Source organism: Microcaecilia unicolor, chromosome 1 (genome assembly GCF_901765095.1).
Source record: "Microcaecilia unicolor chromosome 1, aMicUni1.1, whole genome shotgun sequence".
In the NCBI taxonomy this organism is placed as follows: domain Eukaryota; kingdom Metazoa; phylum Chordata; class Amphibia; order Gymnophiona; family Siphonopidae; genus Microcaecilia; species Microcaecilia unicolor.
Window position 1 is genome coordinate 729,662,798 of NC_044031.1, and position 21,700 is coordinate 729,684,497.

General features: G+C 43.9%; 1 protein-coding gene across 1 annotated transcript in view; it reads right to left on the bottom strand.

Annotated features, from left to right (window-relative positions):
• The window catches only part of IQGAP1 (IQ motif containing GTPase activating protein 1), a 232,648-nt gene that overhangs the window by 169,156 nt on the left and 41,792 nt on the right, over positions 1–21,700 (bottom strand). The window lies entirely within an intron of this gene.

Here is a 21,700-nt window from a genome sequence, read left to right on the forward strand (position 1 = left end):
TCTGCAATACAAGGTAAGAATGGATCAGTCCCTGCCAAACCTCCAACACCTACTTCCTGCTGTCACACACCATAATCACATAGTTCCTCCTTTTCCACTCTTAGGAGAGCTCTGACTCTGTACCTCTTCTTTATTCTGTTATCTCTTTCAAACTTTAGTTTTACTGACATTTTTAACAACTCATATAAAACATATGCACCATACAATCTTGATAAGGCACTGAAGGTACATCAATAAGTCACTGAAAAACTCTGTTAGTGGTATTCACTCTCAGTCCTGAGACCCACTGCTTTCCCTGGGATTCGTAGCATGGAATCTTGCTATTATTTGGGTTTCTAACAGGTACTTGTGACCTGGATTGGCTATTGTTAGAAGCAGGATACTGGGCTAGACGGACCATTGGTCTGATCCAGTAAGACTATTCTTATCAGGCCAGGTTCATGAGATGTCCCTAATGAATATGCACGAGAACGATTTGCATGCAGTGGAGAACATGCAAATTTCTCTTATGCATATTCATTAGAAATATTCTGAAAACCTGAGCCCTTGGTGTCACCTCAAGGACCGAGAGTGAAGACCGAGGCTCTACGTAATGGCAAAAGCTTTCTTCCCAATTGCCGGGAAGAATGCAGTCAGGGTAACTAGTATCTCTCAGATTGCTGAAGGATTTCTATTCTTAGCCTTCATGTGCTTTGAGAGTTCTGTGAAATCCTGGAAAAGAATTGCAGTTTTATTTTCAAGGTTAGAGTCACACCTACTATAAAGCAGCTAGAAGCTTTATAACTTGTTCAAACAGGTCACCAATTAGAATGTCTACAGGCTGTTTCCAACCCTGCCAAGTATTGCTATGGTTTGAGAACTTTCTGTAACATTATCCCTACCAATGAAGAATAGTATAAGCCACAATCTCAACTGAAGAGCAGAGACCTTTAACCCAACACATGCCACAAACCCAAACAGAGAACAACCCAAGCCAGACCTTAATGAAGAATATTTGCTGTAAGCCATAATTTTAGTAGAAGAGTGAACAAATACATCCTAAATCATATAAGGGTGTAGGACAACCAACCATAATTTATATGCTTCCAATACGAAGGAGAAAAACCTGCCCCAGACAACAACAACATGAAGAGCAGCAAACAGCTCTGGCTGGTACCTAACTATATATAGTAATATACTAGTGAAAAAGGCCCGTTTCTGACAGAAATGAAATGGGCGCTAGCAAGGTTTTCCTCAGAGTGTGTATGTTTGAGAGAGTGTTTGTGAGATTGACTGTGTGAGAGAGAGTGAATGTGCGAGTGTGTGTGTGTGAGAGAGAGTGAGACTGGGTGCGAGTGTGTCCGTGAGAGGGAGAGTGTGTGTGTGAGAATCAGAGTGTGTGCCAGGGGCCCCTCCCTCCCAGTTCCAGGGTCCCCCCTCCCTCTGAGTTCCAGGGTCATCCCCCCCTCTGAGTTCCAGGGTCATCCCCTCTCCCTCCGAGTTCCAGGGTCCCTTCCAGTTTCAGGGTCCCCTCCACCCTCCCTCAGAGTTTCAGGGTCCCCACCCTCCCAATTCCAGGGTCACCTTCCCTCCCTCCCTCCCAGTTCCATAGTCCCCCTCCCAGTTCCATAATCCCCCTACCAGTTCAAGGGTCCCTCCCCCTCCCTCCCAGTTCCACAGTCCTGTCCCCTCCCTGCTTGGTGGGGGGGTGCTATTTGCTGTCAACCTAAGGAGACACTGCTTCTGGCGATATAGTATAGTAATATAAATGATGGCAGATAAAGACCTGTACGGTCCATCTAGTCTGCCCAACAAGATAAACTCATTGTATGTGATATTTTATATGTATACCGGACCTTGATTTGTCCTTGCATGACAACATTTTTTAACTTTTTAGGTCATCCTCATCTGCTTCCCCCATCAACCCAAACACACACTGTTTTTTCTCTATATTTATAAACCTCTGTCCTCCTCTCCCCAATAATGGGAAGTGTATAAAATTTACAAAACCAAACTTCTCATGCTCCTCCCATAATCCGTACCATATCCTTCAGCATGAGCCACTTCTGTAGACACCAGTCAAATGTTATGTCACAGTAGAAAACAACCAAAGTCCGAACTGCAGAAAAACTTTCATCAGTCCTCAAACCAACCTACAACACCAACAAATTAAATTAGAGACCAAGAAAATGTGGTCGAAAGATACAAAAACTGCTCCAAAATGAATTTCCGAGTGTACCTTTCATACGTTGCCTATAAATAATATTTCCGGGTTAATTGAACAAATGTGAATGGACAATTTGTACAGAATTTGTTTTTAGCTCCCTCGTCTGAGTTTGGCAGTATTAACAGCCAGCTACATGAGCAGATGGAGACAGCACAGTTGGTATTGGTACATAAAGAGAGGGGCTTCGTAAGCTTACGGGAAGAGGAAAAGCTGGTGCTCATGTTTTCTTGCCTTCCATGACCCTCAGAGAGGAGTGCGTGGTGCCCAAAATCCCATACGGCTCTTGTGAGACTTTGAGAACACTGCAGAATTTTTGAGCTATGCTAGGGGTACTTAGTGTGTTATAAAGAGGTAAGCAAGAGAGGGAAGGCCAGGAGATGAACTGCTGAAGGCTGACAGGAGAGGCAGAGCTTAGGGGGAGACAGTCAAGTGGGAACCAGTTACAAGAGAGAATGAGGAGGAGGATCTATTGGGGAAGGGATGAGATGGGAAGGGAATCTGTTGGCAGAGACAGAAGGCAAGGAAAATTGTGGAGGAAAAAAGAGCAGAGAGAAGAGGAAACAGAGAGAGTATGAGGGAAATGAGCAAACTATGGAGAAGGCAGAGTGTGCATGTACTGGGGAAAGTGATTTACTGCCTTATGGTTGTCATTATTTTTATGCTTTCTTCATCAGTCGGCGCATAAGGCCTGTAAATCTTATGTTACACCATCTGGTTCTGACCAGATCAGTGAGGTCCTTTCCAACTCTTAGAAACCACATCTGCCTTGGCCCTCTTTTACCTTCTGGTTTCCAGCTCATGGCATGCCTTAGTATAAGCTCCACGTCCATTCTTTGTAGGTGCTCAAACCATCAAAAAGTCACCATTACTGTTTCATCTTCCTGGCTGGTGGAGGAGTGGCCTATTGGTTAGTGCAGTGGAACAGTGAACGTTGCTACTATTTGTGATTCTACAGAGAATGTTGCTGAGTGGAGGAGTGGCCTAGTGGTTAGAGCACTGGTCTTGCAATCCAGAGGTGGCCAGTTCAAACCCCACTGCTGCTCCTTGTGATCTTGGGCAAGTCACTTAACCCTCCATTGCCTCAGGTACAAACTTAGATTGTGAGCCCCCCTGGGACAGAGAAATATCCAGTGTACCTGAATGTAACTCACCTTGAGGTACTACTGAAAAAGGTGTGAGCAAAATCTAAATAAATAACTGATGGCTATTTAGCTGCATCTCTTATCACTCTGGTTTCTGGATTTCAGGGATTTCCATTTGACAATCTGTGGAACCCAACAGGATCTGCAGGCCATGCCGAATTCTTGCAACTAATAATGGGCTACTTTTACAAAGCCGTGCTAGCGATTCCAGCATGGCAAATGCAACAATCCCGTTCAATTCCTATGAACTTTATCACATTTGCTGTGCCAGAATTGCTAGAATGGATTTGTAAAAGAAGCCCAATATTTGCAGCAACAACCATGAACGCTGCTGTCCTGCAGAAGTACTGGCAGCTACTCCTCCACTCCATCAGCAGCCGTGCAATATAGAAATATAAACATTTCCTTTAATTGAGTATTAAGTTCATTTTGGTACTAAAGATTACTTTTTCCCCAGTTATTTTTTGGTTTTGTTGTAGGAATATTGTATTTTTGCCCTACATTTTGTATTTGTAATTTATAAATAAAAGTAAGCGCTGCGTACGACTGGTAGCGTTATAGAAATGATTTGTTGTAGTAGTATCTGATGACATTAAATAGGGGGTATCATAGACCAACAATACTAGTGATATACTCTATGACACTGCAACCGACTCTGAGGCAACTCACTCCATCCGAAGACATCATACCCCGACCTGGAAAGCAAAGGAATCACAATCTGCTCTAAGAGAAACATGACCCAAGACAAACCACAACTTCACAGAGCAATGCCAAAGCTAAGGCCAGAACCCCACTGGAGAGCAACAAAACCCTGTTTAACAGGCATTTCTGTCAATGAACAACATACTCTACTGGCTCAGACTAAGCCACAAGCTAGTCCTATATAATAATTCTCACCTCCAACGTTCTATGCTTGGGACCGTGGCTCCCTGGCTGCAAGTGGTCTGCGAGGCAGACACGCATGGACGTCACTGACGTCAACACAGCTAATTCCAAGGCAAGGGGAAGAGCATGTTTCCCTACTCCTCCTACTGCCTCGGAATCAGCTGTCACCCGCGCTACGGCACCCTCGAAACCCACCCCCTCCCGCAAACCTGTCGATCCCCCCCCGGAACGCCGAAAACCGCACCCCCCCTCCCGCCGCTGTTGTGCACTACCTTCGGGTGGGTTCCTCAATCATCTCAGAAAGTTTAACTCCGTGCGTCTGACGTCAGACGCATGCAGAGGAACTTCCAGACAAGATAATTGAAGAAACTACGAGAAGGGAAGAACAACACGGCGGCGGTGGCGGCAGTTTTCGCTCGCACGGGGGGGGGGGAATGACAGGTTCGCGGGAGGGGGTGGGTTCGAGGGGGCCGTAGCATGGGGGGGGGGGGGGCAATTGCCTGCCTAAGGCCCGTTTCCTTGCCTACAGAAACAGGCCTTTTTTACTAGTACTGTAATAAAGAACAACATAACCTTGCCCCACCAGCAGCCTGAAGGAAGATGAAAGGACAACAAGAGCACAAACAAATTTGCTAAATGCTACAGTGGGAAGCCACAGCATCAGCTGACTCCAACCTCTCAGCAGGGCTATTTAACTGCAAACCTAGTGAAGAAAGAAGACGTATACTCACCGGTAAACAACACCCTATCTAGGGGAATATTAATCAAGTAAGCCAAAGACTGGGACAGTGCAAAATGACTTGTAGAACCATGAGAACAAACAGAAAGGTGGACACGACCTAGAAAGCAGTCCCTGAAGCACTCCTACTTCTGATCCTGCTTTAAAAACAAACAAAAAAAATAAAACAGCAAAAGTGGTCAAGGGCAAAGTGATACACAAGAGGGAAAAATAATTCTTTTTTTTTTTTGTGTGTTCAATCATTTTTATTAATTTTGAAATAAAAAAAAGAAAGGAAATTAAGTACCAGTGACTTAATAACAGTTTAACAAGTAAGATTATGTACACTGACTTATAGAAGAATTGTAGACAGAGGGAAAACTCATTCTGATTAAAAGTACAGATTGCTAGGTTCTGAGTTAGGAAAAAGATCTTGCAGTCATTGCAAACAGTAAATTTTCAGCCCCAATGTGCCACAGCTACTAATGGAGAACAAACTTCAGAATATCACTGTGCCTCAGTAGAAGACCCTGGTGGGCAGTTCTGGTCGCCCTGTCTCAAAAAGGATACAGCAGAACTAGAATAGGTTCAGAGAAGGCCAAAAAAAAAAAAAAAGATAAAGAGGATAGAACGTCTCCCTTAGGAAGAAAGACTAAAGAGGTTAAAGCTTTTTAGCTTGGAGAAAAGATGACTGTCTGAGAGGGGATATACCATATATACGCATGGTGACCGGCACGTCTTTCTTCCTCCCCCCCCCCCCCCCCCCCTCCCGAAGTGACCGGTATTTCTCTTACTGGAAAGCCCAGACACTGACAGATGCAGAAGTAACAGCAAGCAGGGCCGGCCAGGGCCTTGAGCATCTGCATGTGCTTAAGTCCTGCCAGATCCTGATGGGGAGTCACCAAGCCTCAAGTATGCGCAGATGCTCAAGGTCCCAGACCGGCCCTGCTTGCATAAGAACATAAGAATAACCATACCGGGTCAGACCAATGGTCCATCTAGCCTGGTATTCTGCTTCCAACAGTGGCCAATCCAGGTCACAAGTGCCTGGCACAAACCCAATTAGTAGCAACATTCCATACTACACCAATCCCAGGGCAAGCAGTGGCTTCCCCCACACAATAACAGACTATGGACTTTTCCTCCAGGAACTTGTCCAAACCTTTTTTAAATCCAGATACGCTGCCATTACCACATCCTCCAGCAACGAGTTCCAGAGCTTAACTATTGTTTGAGTGAAAAAAAATATTTCTTCCTATTTGTTTTAAATGTATTTCCATGTAATTTCATTGTGTCCCCTGGCCTTTGTACTTTTTGAATGAGTGAAAAATCAATTTACCACCACCCGATCCACACCACTTAGGATTTTGTAGACCTCAATAATATCCCCCCTCAGACATCTCTTTTCCAAGCTGAACAGCCCCAACCTGTTTAGTCTTTCCTCACATGGAAGCAGTTCCATCCCCTCTATCATTCTGGTCGCTGTTCTTTGAACCTTTTCTAATTCCGTTATATCTTTCTAGATATAAGGCAACTCAGTTACTTCAGAGTTTGTGGCAACGTCATCGTTCAGACTTACCAGTAAGAGAAATACTGGTCACTTGGGGGGGGGGGGGGGGGGGGGAGGGGAAGAAAGATGTGCCAGTGACCATGGGGGAAGGGAGGGGAAGAGAGATGTATTAGTCACTGCAGGAGGTGGAAGGATAGGGAAGAGGGACAGAAATGCCAGTCACCATGGGAGAGGAATAACTGAATAAAAGACCTTGGCTTATATTTGAGTTAACATTTACCATTTGAGTGGGATTGGACCAGCTAAATAGGGAATGGTTGTTTAACCTTTCAAACATCAGAAAAACAGGTGGCTGCTTTAGGAAACTGATGACCAGCAGATTAAAAACAAATTACAGAAAGTTTCCCACCCCCCCATGCAGCATAAAACTAAGCTGTGAAATATGTTGCCAGAAGATATGAACAAGGTGACTAACAGAAGGAATCAAAAGAGGACTTGCCAAGTTCCTGGAGAAAAGGCCCATAACAAATTATTAGCCACACAGACTTTGGAGAGCCATTACTTATCCATGGAAATGAGCTATGAGAAATAAATTTACTTTGAGATCAGACTGGCCACTGTCAGAGACAGGATGCTGGGCTCATTGGGTCTTAGTCTGACTTAGGCCCAGATGCATCAACCATACGTAAAAAAATCTAACGAATTTGAAAAAATGAAGCATGCAGCAAAAAAACAAGTCGCACATGTTCGGTGCGGTACTGAAAAGTACGTGTCAAAGATTCGTAATCCCCGTCGGTAATCGGCTCCTAAAGCATGCGCAGAGCAGCCAAGCGTTATGCTGGCTGCTCTGCGCATGCCACAAACGTCCAAAACAGCAACAACAAAAAAAAGCCCAAACAGTGGCTCCCCGCTTCCCTCTGCATAAAATAAAAAATGAACACAAAATCGAAAAAGGATCGGGAGGGGGCAAAGGCGCTCGTCAGAAGCGTCCTGTATGGACGGCCTTGCCCCCCCCCCCTGAGGTCGCCGCTGCTCCCCGCTTCCGCTCGTATAAAATAAAAAATTAAAACAAAACTAAAAAGTTTAGCAGCCCCGGTCCCCCTCCCTTCCTGTCTCTCTCTGTACTCCTTCTCCCATATCTCCGCCTCCTGGCATCCTCCGCCCCCATGCCCTGCCCCCCTGAGCTCGTCGCCGCCGCTCACCCCCTCTACCGTACCCCCCCTCCACTTTACCGACCCGCGCAGCGCCTCTCACCTCTGTGTGAAGGCGCTGCACGGGATGGAACAGCTGATCGGCGATCACTGCTGCCTCCTCCGACGTCTCTCTCTGTTCTTCCTGGGCCTGCCCTCCTCTGACATCAGGTCTGAGCTGACGTTAAATTTTTCACGGAAAATGATACGTTGCAATCGTCGGTAGGGTTAGTGTATTCCAAATTGTCCACATTTCAATGGTAGTTTCTCGTTTGCATTCTGTTTTCGTTAGCTGCTAGTGTCGTCGGAAAATGGCCTTTAATGCATGCTACGTTTCAAATTTTCCTCGTTAGAGGGTCGTTAAAGGGTTGTTAAAGTTTTGTGCATCTGGGCCCCAGTATGCCATTTCTTCTAGTCCTACTTAAATATATAGAGAGACAGCACATTTTATTATGTATTATGGGCTAATTGAAGGCAGCTGAGGCCTTTCATCTCAAAGAGATAACCAGGCATGATGAAGCGCAGCTACTACTACTACTACTACTACTTAGCATTTCTATAGCGCTGCCAGGGTTACGCAGCGCTGTACAAGTTTAAACATGGGGAAGGACAGTCCCTGCTCAAGAGAGCTTACAATCTAAAGGTAAAAACTATGTAGTCAGTGTAGGTATCAGGAATGGGAAGGTGGTTAGGCACCAAAAGCAAGGGAGAAGAGATGGGCCTTGAGTAAGGACTTGAAGATGGGCAGGGAGGGCGCATGGCGTATGGGCTCAGGAAGTCTGTTCCAGGCATAAGGAAGAAGGGGCGGAGTCTGGAGTTAGCGGTGGTGGAGAAGGGTACAGACAGGAGTGATTTGTCCTGAAAGCGGAGGTTACGGGTGGGAACATACGTGGAGAGGAGGGTAGAGAGGTAATGGGGGGCTGCAGATTGAGTGCACTTGAAGGTCAATAGGAGAAGCTTGAACTGTATACGGGAGCCAGTGAAGCGACTTGAGGAGAGGGGTGATATGAGAGTATCGGTTCATGCGGTAGATAAGACGTGCGGCGGAAGTTTGGACAGATTGAAGGGGGGATAGGTGGCTAAGCGGGAGGCCAGCGAGGAGAAGGTTGCAATAGTCAAGACGAGAGGTAACGAGTGAGTGGACGAGGGTTTGGGTGGTCTGTTCAGAGAGGAATGGGCGAATTTTGCTAATATTATAGAGGAAGAAGCGACAGGTCTTAGCTGTCTGCTGGATATGGGCAGAGAAGGAGAGGGAGGAGTCAAAAATGACTCCGAGATTGCGGGCTGAAGAGACGGGGAGGATGAGGGCGTTGTCAACAGAGACAGAAAGTGGGGGAAGAGGAGAGAAAGTGGGGGAAGAGGGAAAAGTGGCAGCACAGCTCACTGGTTCAAGCTGAGACGATCCAGAAACCTGGACTTTTAACTCACAGGAGCAGAAGATGATGAAAATCCCGCTGGTCACGGCAGAGCATCACATCAAGCACCACTTTAGAGCATTACCCCCATGAAATGGCAGTAGTATTTCAGGAAAGTTAGAGAAAGGACTTTGCAGGCATGTACCTCATATGCAAGAAGCTATATACAGAAATATTCACACTTGGCTTTAAAAAAATAATTCCCAAAGCCACACAGTTAAGCCCTCATACTTAAGTGGCTAAATTGGACCATTTGAAAACTGAACTGGGCCCATCACCTGACCTTAGACACCAAGCTTCAAAAAAGTTCTTGAATTTAGAAATGCAAAAAGTGGACTTCACTAGGGGTAGGAGGAGCAGGCTGGCAGAAATTAGACAAGCGGCAATCTTAAATCTAAGTGGTCTCATTTTCACTACCAAGATTTAAGAGAATTTTCAGTCACAAACTTAGGCTCCCTAAGGGTTAGAGTTACTAAAAAAATGCTGACATTATTTACTGCAGGTCATATTTTATACAATGAAATGTATTTAGTAATAATCCCTCCCCCCCCCCCCCCCCTGTTTACAATAATCCCAGACCTGTCAAACAACTTATGCGGGAGGACCGTGACTTGGACGCATGCCCAGGCACAATCTTTCCGCAGAAGTACCCCTATGATCAGAGTTAACAGCCTGTATAAATTTGCATGCTATTAGCTTTGATCATAGGGGAATTATAGTCCCCCGCTGTTCCAGCACTATTTTTAGAGCGCTGTTTGGAACAGCCCCGGGCTTCTGATCATTGGTCTGCTGGGGTGCAGGCAAATGTGGGCGCTAGTCCAGCGCTAATGGCCTCTAGCGCCCGAGGCCGGTCTTAGGCAGGGGCGGTCGCACAGGGCCTTGGGCTCCTAGGGACCCAGCATCTCTGGCACATCTGTCCTCCTGTCTCGGAACACCTCCCCGCTCCGTACCTTAATGTGCATCCACATTTCAGTAGAGAGCATCAGACAGCGGCAGCGATTTTCATATCCCATCAGCTGCCAAGCCCACAGCCTCCTCGCTGGTGCATCCCACCCCCTTTTGATGTCACTTCCTGCTTCCGCAAGAGCGGGATGCAGCAATGAGGAGGCTCTGGACTCGGAAGCTGACGGGATATGAAAATCGCTGCCAATGTCTGCCGCTCTCTAATGAAATGTGCTGGATGCACATCAAGGTATGGGGTGAGGTGGGGTTCCGAGAGCTCTAAACCTCCTTGTAACCCGATACATTATGGCTTATGGTGGTGGGCTTGGGTGGGCACATGGGTGTGTGTGGGGGTGGGCAGGTGGGGGCAGGGGGGCCCACTGAACTGGTCTGCACAGGGTCCCGCAATTGCTAAGACCGGCCCTGCTAGCACCTGTGTTTGCTTCTAATCATCTGGGCCCTAGAGACTGACTGCTGTGTCCTACGGAACTCAAAGTAGCATCTGGCATTTGGCCCCTGAGTGGCAGAAGATACAACCAAGCTGCTGCTGCTGTGGAACTACTCCTTTTGCTGCTGATTTCCAAGAGGAGAGAAGGCAGAGAATAAAGGAGTTGGGAAAGAGAGAGGTTGGGGGAACATTTTGTCAATGAAATTACAGGGTGTGCAATATAAGGGCTGGGGGATTGTGTGAGAGGTAGGACTGGGGGTGGTGTTTGTGTGTGAAAGAGAATGAGAAGCTAGAGAGGCTGAATATTATATGGACACCAGGGCGCAATATGTATATGGACACCAAGGCGGTTAGCTTGGCAGAGTTTAAAAAGGGGTTGGACAGTTTCCTAAAGGACAAGTCCATAGACCGCTACTAAATGGACTTGGGGAAAAATCCACAATTTCGGGAATAACATGCATAAAATGTTTGTACGTTTGGGAGGCTTTCCAGGTGCCCTTGACCTGGATTGGCCGCTGTTGGAGACAGGATGCTGGGCTCGATGGACCTTTGGTCTTTTCCCAGTATGGCATTACTTATGTATTTAAGGATCAGGACCAAAAGGGACATAAAAAATTGGATGTGAGAGGGAGAAAGTAGAGAAAGAGGAATAGAGGGGGAAGAGGGAGAGAGAAAGCAAAAGTAATGACCAGATTAGGGAAAGAAAAAAGAATGAGGATGTGAGGGAGCAGAGCTGAAACGCCTCTCTCTGGATCCCACAAGATCCCCGAACCACCTTCTTCCTACCCTCCTATCCCTTCCAAGATTCCAGAACTCCCCTCCCCTTCTCCTCCCTCCCAGCCCCATCCTCCCTCTCATTCACTCCCTTCACTCTCTTCCCGACCCTCTCCGAGATTTTCTCTTTCTTTCCTCCATGCCCCCACATCAACTACTGAGACTTTCATCTATAAAATCCCCAAAAGAACAAAATAATTCAAATGCAAACCAAGGTCCTTATTTGTACTATGCAAAATAAATGTATTTAAATATGCAAACTAATTTAAAGGCATGCAAATGTGCCATATAAATGCAACAGAAATCTAGAAAGTCTGATGCAAAATTTTCTAACTCTTGCCACAGAATCTACTCCTGAGCTGCATCAAGAATCTGAAGGCTCAAAAAAAATCAGCCATAACAGGTACTTTAGAAGGCTTTCTGCAGTATTTGCTTGTGTAAATGGTACAACACGTTTAAGTAGCAATTGACACTAGTTATGTGTACATCCGCAGCACGCAGTTTTCAAACGGGTGTAATCTGCATTGGAAGCCTGAAAAACTATACTGTACACATCTGTTCATAACTACAAACTTCCCCCTAATTCTATAAAGCTGCACATCCAAATCTGTGACTAGTGTGCAAGTTGCCTATGCAATTTATACATATGGTCAGTTACACAAGTAACTAAGGGCTCTTTTTCAACTCATATTGTAAGCCACACTGAACCCGCAAAAAGGTGGGAAAATGTGGGATACAAATGCAATAAATAAATAAGGTGTGCTAACAGATTTAGTGAGCGCTAACGATTAGCATGTGCTACATGATAAGATGCTCATAGGAATATAATGAGTATCTTATCATTTAGTGCATGCTAAATCCATTAGCACACCTTAGTAAAAAGACCCCTTAATTAGCTGCTAATTTGACATTAATAACTAATTATTGGCAATAATTTGTGTTTATTGGTGCAAGGACACATCAAGGTCAGGTATATATATATATATATATATATATATATATATATATATATATAAAGCAGTTCATACAATGAGTTTATCTTGTTGGGGAGACTGCATGGACCATACAGGTCTTTATCTGCCATCATCTACTATGTTACTATGTAACTGGCAATGATTAGCAGTCATGCATGTAAGTGTCGCTAGTCAGTATTCTATAACCCACACATGCATATTCCAGAGCGTGCAACTGCAAGGAGGGTGTGGACCTGGGAGGTGCATGGGCAGGTCAGGATTGTGCCTAGAACTTACGCGCACGGGTTATAGAACACTTTCAGTTAGGCAACAGCATTTACACAAGCCATTTGGCTACAGTAATTGCTCGCACCTAAAGTTAGGTGCACAAATGCAGACTTACACTAGTATTCTGTAACAACAGTACATGCAATTACTGTTTTAGAATCCACGCTTCGCAGGCAGCATCCCAGCACTTAACTTCTGGTGACCTTTTGAGAATTACCCCCTAATATGAGTATTTCCTGTTTTGCAGAGAAAACACACATGTACCTCATAAAACCTAGACGCTGCATTTATTTATACCTCCTCCAAGGCAGGCCTAAGTGTCAGCTAAAGACTTATTTGTACCTTGGGTTTCAAGGAGTGATGGAGGGAGGAGGTAATTAAAAACCACCTGAAAAATACAAAACAGATTTGTGGCTTCGCTTCTTAACTGGCTCCCCTTAGATGCCCAGCTTGGCAAACTCCAGCATTTACATGTATTAAGTGGCAGTGTTTGCACACTTAAGAACATAAGAATAGCCATATTAGGTCAGACCAATTGTCCATCTAGCCCAGTATCCTGGTTCCAACACTAGCCAACCCAGGTTACAAGCAGCTGGCAGAAACCCAATTAGTAGCAACATTCCATGCTACCAATCCCAGGGGCAGCAGTGGCTTCCCCATGTCTACCTCAATAGCAGACTACGGACTTTTCCTCCAGGAACTTGTTTAAATCTTTTTTAAACCCAGATATGCTAACTGCTGTTACCACACCCTCCAGCAATGAGTTCCAGAGCTTAACTATTCATTGAGAGAAAAAATATTTCCAACTATTTGTTTTAAATGTACTTCCATGTAACTTCATGGGGTGTCCCCTAGACTTTGTACTTTTTGAAAGCGTAAAAAAATTGATTCACTTCTACTCGTTCTACACCACTCAGGATTTTGTAGACCTCAATCATATCTCCCATCAGCCGTCTCTTTTCCAAGCTGAAGAGCCGTAATCTCTTTAGTCTTTCCTCATATGAGAGGAGTTCCATTCCATGAATCATTTTGGCCACCCTTCTTTGAACCTTTTCTAATTCTGCTATATCTTTTTTGAGATACGGCGACCAGAATTAAACACAATACTAAAGATGTGGTCATGCACCATGGAGCAATATTGATGCAATATAGTATTCTTGGGCTTATTTACCATCCCTTTCCTAATAATTCCTAGCATCCGGTTTGCTTTTTTGGCCGCCGCCACATACTGGGCAGAAGATTTCAGCATATTGTCTACAATGATACCTAGATCTTTTTTTTTGGATGCTAACTCCCAAAGTGGACCCTATCATCAGGTAACTATGATTCGGATTATTCTTCCCAATGTGCATCACTTTGCATTTGTCCACATTAAATTTAATCTGCCATTTGGATGCCCAGTCTTCCAATTTCCTAAGGTCTTCTTGCAATTTTACATAGTCCACACATGTTTTAACAACTTGTTATGTGTCATCTGCAAGTTTAATTACCTCACTCGTCATTCCGATTTCCAGATCATTTATAAATATGTTAAATAGCACCGGTCCCAGTACTGATCCCTGTGGCACTCCATTATTCACCCTCCTCCATTGAGAAAAATGGCCATTTAACCCTACCCACTGTTTTCTGTCCAGTAACCAATTTCCTAAGCCACAATATAACATTGCCTCCTATCCCATGAGTTTTTAATTTTCTCAGGAGTTTCTCTTGAGAAATTTTGTTAAAAGCTTTCTGAAAATCTCGATACACTACATCAATCGGCTCACTTTTACCAACATGTTTATTCACGCCTTCAAAGAAATGAAGCAAATTGGTGTGGCAAGACTTTTTTTGGCTGAATCCATACTGACTATCTCATTAAACCTTGTTTATCTATATATTCCATAATTTTATTGCAAAATCACCACTTACAGGAGAGAGTACCAGCACCTAAATATTCAAAGCCTCAAGTGAAGTCACTCTTTTGATGAACGTGTTCCTTTGTAAAACAGATGTCATCCCTGGATGTGCCACAAACTACAAATATATTTCCCAAGGCCTTATAGGTATTTTATAAAAGGCGTATAGGTATTTTAATAATAGCTTAGGAACTTTTCTTTTAGAAAGCAATCCAAGTCTTTTTTAAACCCTGCTAAGCTGCTTTTACTAAATTCTCTGGCAAAGAATTCCAGAGTTCAATTACACGTTGAGTGAAGAAATACTTTCTCCAATTCGTTTACATTTACTTCTTTGTAGTTTCATTGCATGGTCCCTATACCTAGTATTTTTGGAAAGAGTAAACAAGCGATTCATGTCTACCCATTCCATTCCACTCCACTCAAAAGCACTCAGCCTTGGTTGGGTTTTCCCCAGTTAAAGGATAAGGATGATTAGAGGTGTGGCTCTACTAAACTGTATTAAGCACTTACCCCCAGATTCTATAAATGGCGACGAAATTTGTGCGCGCAAATCAGTGTGAATAGCTGATCTACGTGTGGAACTTAATCGCTTAACAAGCTAATCAGCGCCAATAATTGGCCACTAACAAGCAATTATCAGCACTAATTGGCACAAATTAGAATTTATGTGTGCAACATTCAGTAAGCCTTTTATAGTATATTCTGGAACTTGTGAGCCTCCAGACTTGGACATCCAATCTATGTAACAGCAAGCTTAAATGTCCCTGACTAGGCCTATCTGTTCTGTACTTAAGGAAGACCTGTGAGTTCTAGCTTCATCTGCCCCTTTGCACAGATACTTGAGATTTTGTTTTTGTCAAAAACACAAATAAACCACATAGAGGCAGACAGGTACAAACCACATGGCAACATTTTCTTCTGCTCATTCACTACATCACAGTAGAAAGGGAGGAAATGGAATGAAATAAAGTAACATAATAAAGCCCCGGGAGGTAACAGAAAAATGTCAATGAGTGACGAGTATTCTTCCTAACCTTTACACAAGGCTTAAGCTGTGTCAGCATTGCCGAGCGCCAGCAGGCAGCACAGCTTAGTAAACAGGGGTGTAAATGCAGCTCCCAGTATCTTCTACTGCAGCTCATGCCTTAACATTCACATTACAGTTAGCATGTGGTACCTGCTCCCAGGTAATGTGGAAGCATTTACTGCCTTCTGTTTAGAAGGTGATACACGATCCCACATTAACTTCATTATAGTCAGTCAGGAGTGGTCTGTGCAGCACATTAACTGCCAAACCTCTTTCACACCCCAAAAGAAGAAGCATCTAATGTGCGGTTAGTGCTAAATTATCAGAAACCCCTTTAATGCATCTCTATGCTAGCAGGTACCACACGTTAAGGACTAAATTCTATAAACGGAGCTCAAAAAATTGGCACTGAAAAATCACGTTTAGGGCTATTCTATAAACCTCGTCTAAAGTTAGGTGCGGTTTATAGAACACGCAGAGCGCCTGTCCACGCGACTAAAATTTAGGCATGACCATTTACACCAACTAAAACCTGGTGTATCTAAGTACATAAGTATTGCCATACTGGGAAAGACCAAAGGTCCATCAAGCCCAGCATCCTGTTTCCAACAGTGGCCAATCCAGATCACATGTAAATCACGTGTAAATGCCCATGTCTTATTTAGACACAGATCGAGCATATTCTAGAACAGTGTGTGTAATTTTCAGGAATGCCCACGCCCCTCCCATGGCCATGCCCTCTTTTGTGATCCACATATTAGAATTTACGCAGACCATTTTACAGAATATGCTTAGAAAATTGCACACAAATTCTAATTAGTGCCAATTAGTGCTGATAATTGCTTGTTAGTGGCCAATTATCAGTGCTCATCAGTTTGCTAAGCAATTAAGTTGCACACACAAATCAGTTATACACACTGATTTGAGCGCTCAACTTTAGTCGCCATTTATAGAATCTGGGGGGGGTAAGTGCTTAACACAGTTTAGTAGAGTCACACTTCTAAGCATCCTTATCCTTTAACTAGTGTAAACCCAACCAAGGCTGTATGCTTTTGAGTGGAGTGGAACGGGTAGACGTGAATCGCTTGTTTACTCTTTTCAAAAATACTAGGCCTAGGGGGCACGCAATGAGCTACAAGGTAGTAAATTTAAATGAATCTGAGAAAATATTTCTTCACTCAACGCGTAATTAAACTCTGGAATTCTTTGCCGGAGAATGTCGTAAAAGCAGTTAGCTTAGCGGGGTTCAAAAAAGGTTTGGATAGCTTCCTAAAAGAAAAATCCATAAGCCATTATTAAAATGGACTTGGTGAAAATCCACTGCTTATTTCTAGGATAAGCAGCATAAAATGTATTGTACTGTTTTGGGATCTTGCCAATTGTAACCTGGATTGGCCACTGTTGGAAACAGGATGCTGGGCTTGATGGACCTTCGGTCTGTCCCAGTATGGCAATACTTATGTTCTTATGTATCAGAAGGCTGGTCAATATGTAACATTCATGAGAAAGAAAAAAAAAATAAGAAGTAGTCTCCCTCTCAAGAAACAGATTTCTAATTTTGAAACATAAACTCACTCTGCATGCTAAGGATTCCTCTTCTAAGTGGTGTTGGCCTCATTCACAACATCTGACAGACAGTGAGAACCAGACATTCCACAGGGGATCCCATTTCCTGAACAGCTTCCAAGACAGCTGTTGTACGTGTTACAGGAAGTACTTGGAAAAGGGGCAAAGTTCAGGAGGTCAACCACAGGAAATAGGATTCTGCCCTCCAAGAGACCCAGAGGAGTATTTCAGGAAGGAGGAGACTGTCTCAGTCCAACTTCTGTCCAACAGTGCTCAAATTTCAAAGATAAAGCACCAGACATAGTAAGCACAACATGGGGAAAACCCTTCAATACATCTGGCTTTTACTATCTTGAAGAGACCGTACAGACCGGAATGATACATTCTGCCAGTTCAGGCTGGTTATTTTGACAGTATCAATGACAGAATTGTGACGACAGAATAACGCACTAACCCTGACAATTGAGACAGTAAAGGCTTTGTTCTGGGAGAAGCAACAAGATTACATCTGCCCGAACTTGAGCACAGATACAACTTTCTATTATGGACTTTTTTCATGTAATAGTGGGAGCTGGGACATGTTCTGTCCATGTTTTCAAAGCCAAAGAACAGTAGAAGTGTCACCCTAATAACAGTCCACAACACAGCGGGGGAGCAGACCAGTGTGGTTTCAACACAGGAGGTTTATTGAAGAAAAACAATAAAATGACTCAACGTAGTCCTGCGTTTCAGCGCTATGTTTGCCTGCTTCAGGAGTCAAATAAATTATTTCAGCCGCAGATGACAAAATTCAAACATGAGAGCAAAAACCTCCAAAGATACAGCATTCGAAGTACCGACAAATGAAGTTCCAAAGTGTCACGCTTCTCTACTTTGGCACTTCGGATGCTGTATCTTTGGAGGTTTTTGCTCTCATGTTTGAATTTTGTCATCTGTGACCGAAATAATTTATTTGACTCCTAAAGCAGGCAAACTTAGCGCTGAAACGCAGGACTACGTCGAGTCACTTTATTGTTTTTCTTCAATAAACCATTTGTTTTGGAACCACACTGGTCTGCCCCCTTCTTTTTGTTTTTGTTGCTGTCCGTATTTTCAGCATAAAAGAGAAAAATCTCTCTCAGAGGGAAAGTCTCATGAAAGCTCATCATCTTAATCTATCTATCTATGGAGATCCAACAACCTGGAAACAGCTCATTTCAATCCACCACTCAGAGAAGCAGCATAAGAAAATTTTTTTTTCTTACATTTGTACCCTGTGCTTTCCCACTCATGGCAGGCTCAATGTGGCTTACATGGGGCAATGGAGGGTTAAGTGACTTGCCCAGAGTCAGAAGAAGCTGCCTGTGCCTGAAGTAGGAATCGAACTCAGTTCCTCAGGACCAAAGTCCACCACCCTAACCACTAGGCTACTCCTCCTCCATACACAGTAACGCAGTAAGTGACGGCAGATAAAGACCCCACAATCCATCCAGTCTGCCCAACAAGGCGGACAGAACCACACTCGCCGCTCTGTGCAGGCCACAGCCACCCATGCTTAAACACTGGTTGGCAAGTCTCCACCATCCCAACCACATACAGGCAGCCAAACATGATTGAATCTTGGTTATAACCAAATATCATTCCCAAGTATTGCTGAAAGTATTCAGCTTACCAGTCAAAATGTCTTCCTCTCTCTCCTGAGCTGCAAAGCACCCTCAATAACATCACAATAAAGTGATCTATAACATTGGAGTTGTGCTTTTGACTCCTAACCCTGTCCTTTTATCCCTACCTCTTTATTCCCTTGCCTCTTAGTTGTTCTGTCTGTTTACCTGTCTTATTTAGATTGTAAGCTCTTTGAGCAGGAACTGTCTTTTTGTGTATGGTGTACAGCGCTGTGTATGCCTTGTAGCGCTATAGAAGTGATAAGTAGTAGTAGTAGTTGTCAAAGCTTCACCTGGCTTTTGTCATTTTCAGGACACAGACCGTGGAAGTTTGTCTGGCTTCGGCCTTAGTTCCCCCAATACTGGAGCTGCCACGTCTTCACCAGTTTTTTTGTCATTTTCAGGACACAGACCGTGGAAGTTTGTCTGGCTTCGGCCTTACTTCCCACTACTCTTGTCAATGTAACACCTCAACTGCCATGTTGTGTTTCCATGCTCTTTCTATTTAGGCACCCCCTGTGACTATCCCACGCATTTTCTAATTTGCTCACCATTTTTGACTCTACCACCTCTCCTAGAAAGGTGTTCCAGGCCTCTACTAACCTCTCTATGAAAATACTAGTAAAAAAAGGCCCATTTCTGGAGCCAATGAAACGGGCGCTAGCAAGGCTCTCCTGTGGCCCCGAACGTCATAACGTTTGACGCGATGTTGGTGAATTGCTCCGCCTCCGCCCTCAACGTCATAACGTTTGACGTGAGGGCGGGGCCCAGAGACTGTGATTTTCGAGGCTTCAGAGCTTCGAACATACGAACCTTGGTTTCAGTGACGTCAGCAGCCAATAGAACGTTGAGGGTGAGTTTTATATATATAGATGTTTCCTGACATTACTCCTACCTTCCTGCAACTTCAATTTACTGTTCTATTGTCCCTATGTCTCTGGAAGAGGTTTGTTTGTATATTAATACCTTCCAAGTACTTAAATATCTGTATTATATCACCTCTCTCTCTCTCTCCTTTTCTCTAGCAAATACATATTGAACTGCTCCAGTCTCTTCTCACCCTGTACCATTTTTGTCAACTTCCTCTGAACCACCTTTTTATGTCCTTGAAGAGACATGGTCTCCAAAACTGGACACAATACTCAAAATGGGACCTCACCAATGATTTCTACAAGGTCATCAACACCTCCTTTCTTCTGCTGGCTATGCCTCTGTCCATGCAGCCTAGCACTCTTGGGGCAACAGCCACCACCTTGTCACACTGTTTGAGATCCTCAGATACTATCACCCCAAGGTCTCTCTCCTGATCCATGTGTGTCAGTCTCTCACCTTCTACCTCATACTGCTCTTTTGGATTTTATCCTTAACCATCCTGAAGATCCTATATCTGAGTACAACTTATCGGGCTTAACCATCCTGAAGACCTGTATCTGGGTGTAATTCATCAACTCTGTTCATGATCAGTATTTGAAGAACTAACAAGGCCTGTGATGTCACCACGATTAGCATTTCTTTCATGCTGAGAACAAATCTATTTGCACTGCTCTTCTAAGATAAAACACATCAGTAACTCTGCCAAGAACTGCAAGACACTGCTGAGTTTGGCAGACAAGACAACAGGCCCGCCCAAATCTCTGTGAAGTGCATGGATTTATGATGTACATTATCCATACAACTGGAAGTCTGGTCTCTGTTTTCAAGTTTCATATGGTCTCAGGGTCTCTGTATACAGAGGTCAGACACAGCACTGTACAGACATCTGGTTAACATGACCCATTTTAGTACTTGAAAGTTACATGGCCCCATACAACTAACAAAACAAAGTAGCATTATTAAATTGGACTTGAGGAAAATCCACTATTTCTGGGATAAGCAGTATAAAATGTTTTGTACTTTTTGGGGATCTTGCCAGGTATTTGTGACCTGGATTGGCCACTGTTGGAAACAGGATGCTGGGCTTGATGGACCTTTGGTCTGCCCCAGTATGGCAATACTTATGTACTTATGTAGCAGAGTTGGAGGTGGGGGCAGGATGGATACATCTCTACCCAAAAATCTGAACAACATCTACAAGTCTAATAAACTCATTATGTTTCTTAAAACTAGTAATATTGTGTAACAGCACAGAAGCAAATCTATGATGAAATAATTGTTATAAAAGCAACTTCCCTGTCAAACAGATGTTCCTCTGGCTTACCACATCTCTTAAACTCTAGCCCTTTGCTTACTTTATTTTTGTCTATTAGATTGTAAGCTCTTTGAGCAGGGACTGTCTTTCTTCAATGTTTGTGCAGCGCTGCGTACACCTTGTAGCGCTATAGAAATGCTAAATAGTAGTAGCCCTTAAACACAGATTCCTCTTTGGCACGTCTATCTCTTCTCCAGCTGATCTCCAAACACTAGAAGAATGGTCAAGGGTCTGGCAGTTAAAATTTAAGGCGAAGAATTGCAGAGTGATGATCTTGGGGTGCAGAAACACAAAAGAGAGATGCACCAGATAGGAGGGGAGAGATTGGTAATCTCGGCTCAGGAGAGGGACCTTGGGGTGATGGTGTCTGAAGATCTCAAGCTGAGGAAACAGAGTGACAAATCAGTGTCCGCAGCCAGAAGGATGCTATGCAGCGTAGAGAGGGGTATAACCAACAGAAGAAAGGAGGTGTTGATGCCCCTCTACGAGTCATTAGTGAGGCCTCAGTTGGAATATTATGTTCAGTTTTGGAAGCCTTATCTGGCTATGGATATAAAAAGACTAGAAACGGTTCAGAGAAAAGCGATGAAAATGGTAGGGGGTTTACGTAGCAAGGAAGAGACTTGTTGACCTAAACGTGTATACCCTGGAGGAAAGGAGAAACAGGGGTGATAACAAACATTTAAATATTTGAAAAGTATTAATTCGCAAACAAAGCTTTTCTAGAGACGGGAAGGTGGCAGAACTAGAGGGCATGAATTGAAGTTGAGAGGGTGGTAGATGCTTGAATGCCCTACAGCAGAAGGTGGTGGAGATGAAAACGGTAATGGAATTAAAAAAATGTGTGGGACAAACACAAAGGAATCCTGTTTAGAAAGATCAGATTCAAAGAAGATTAGGGGAGATT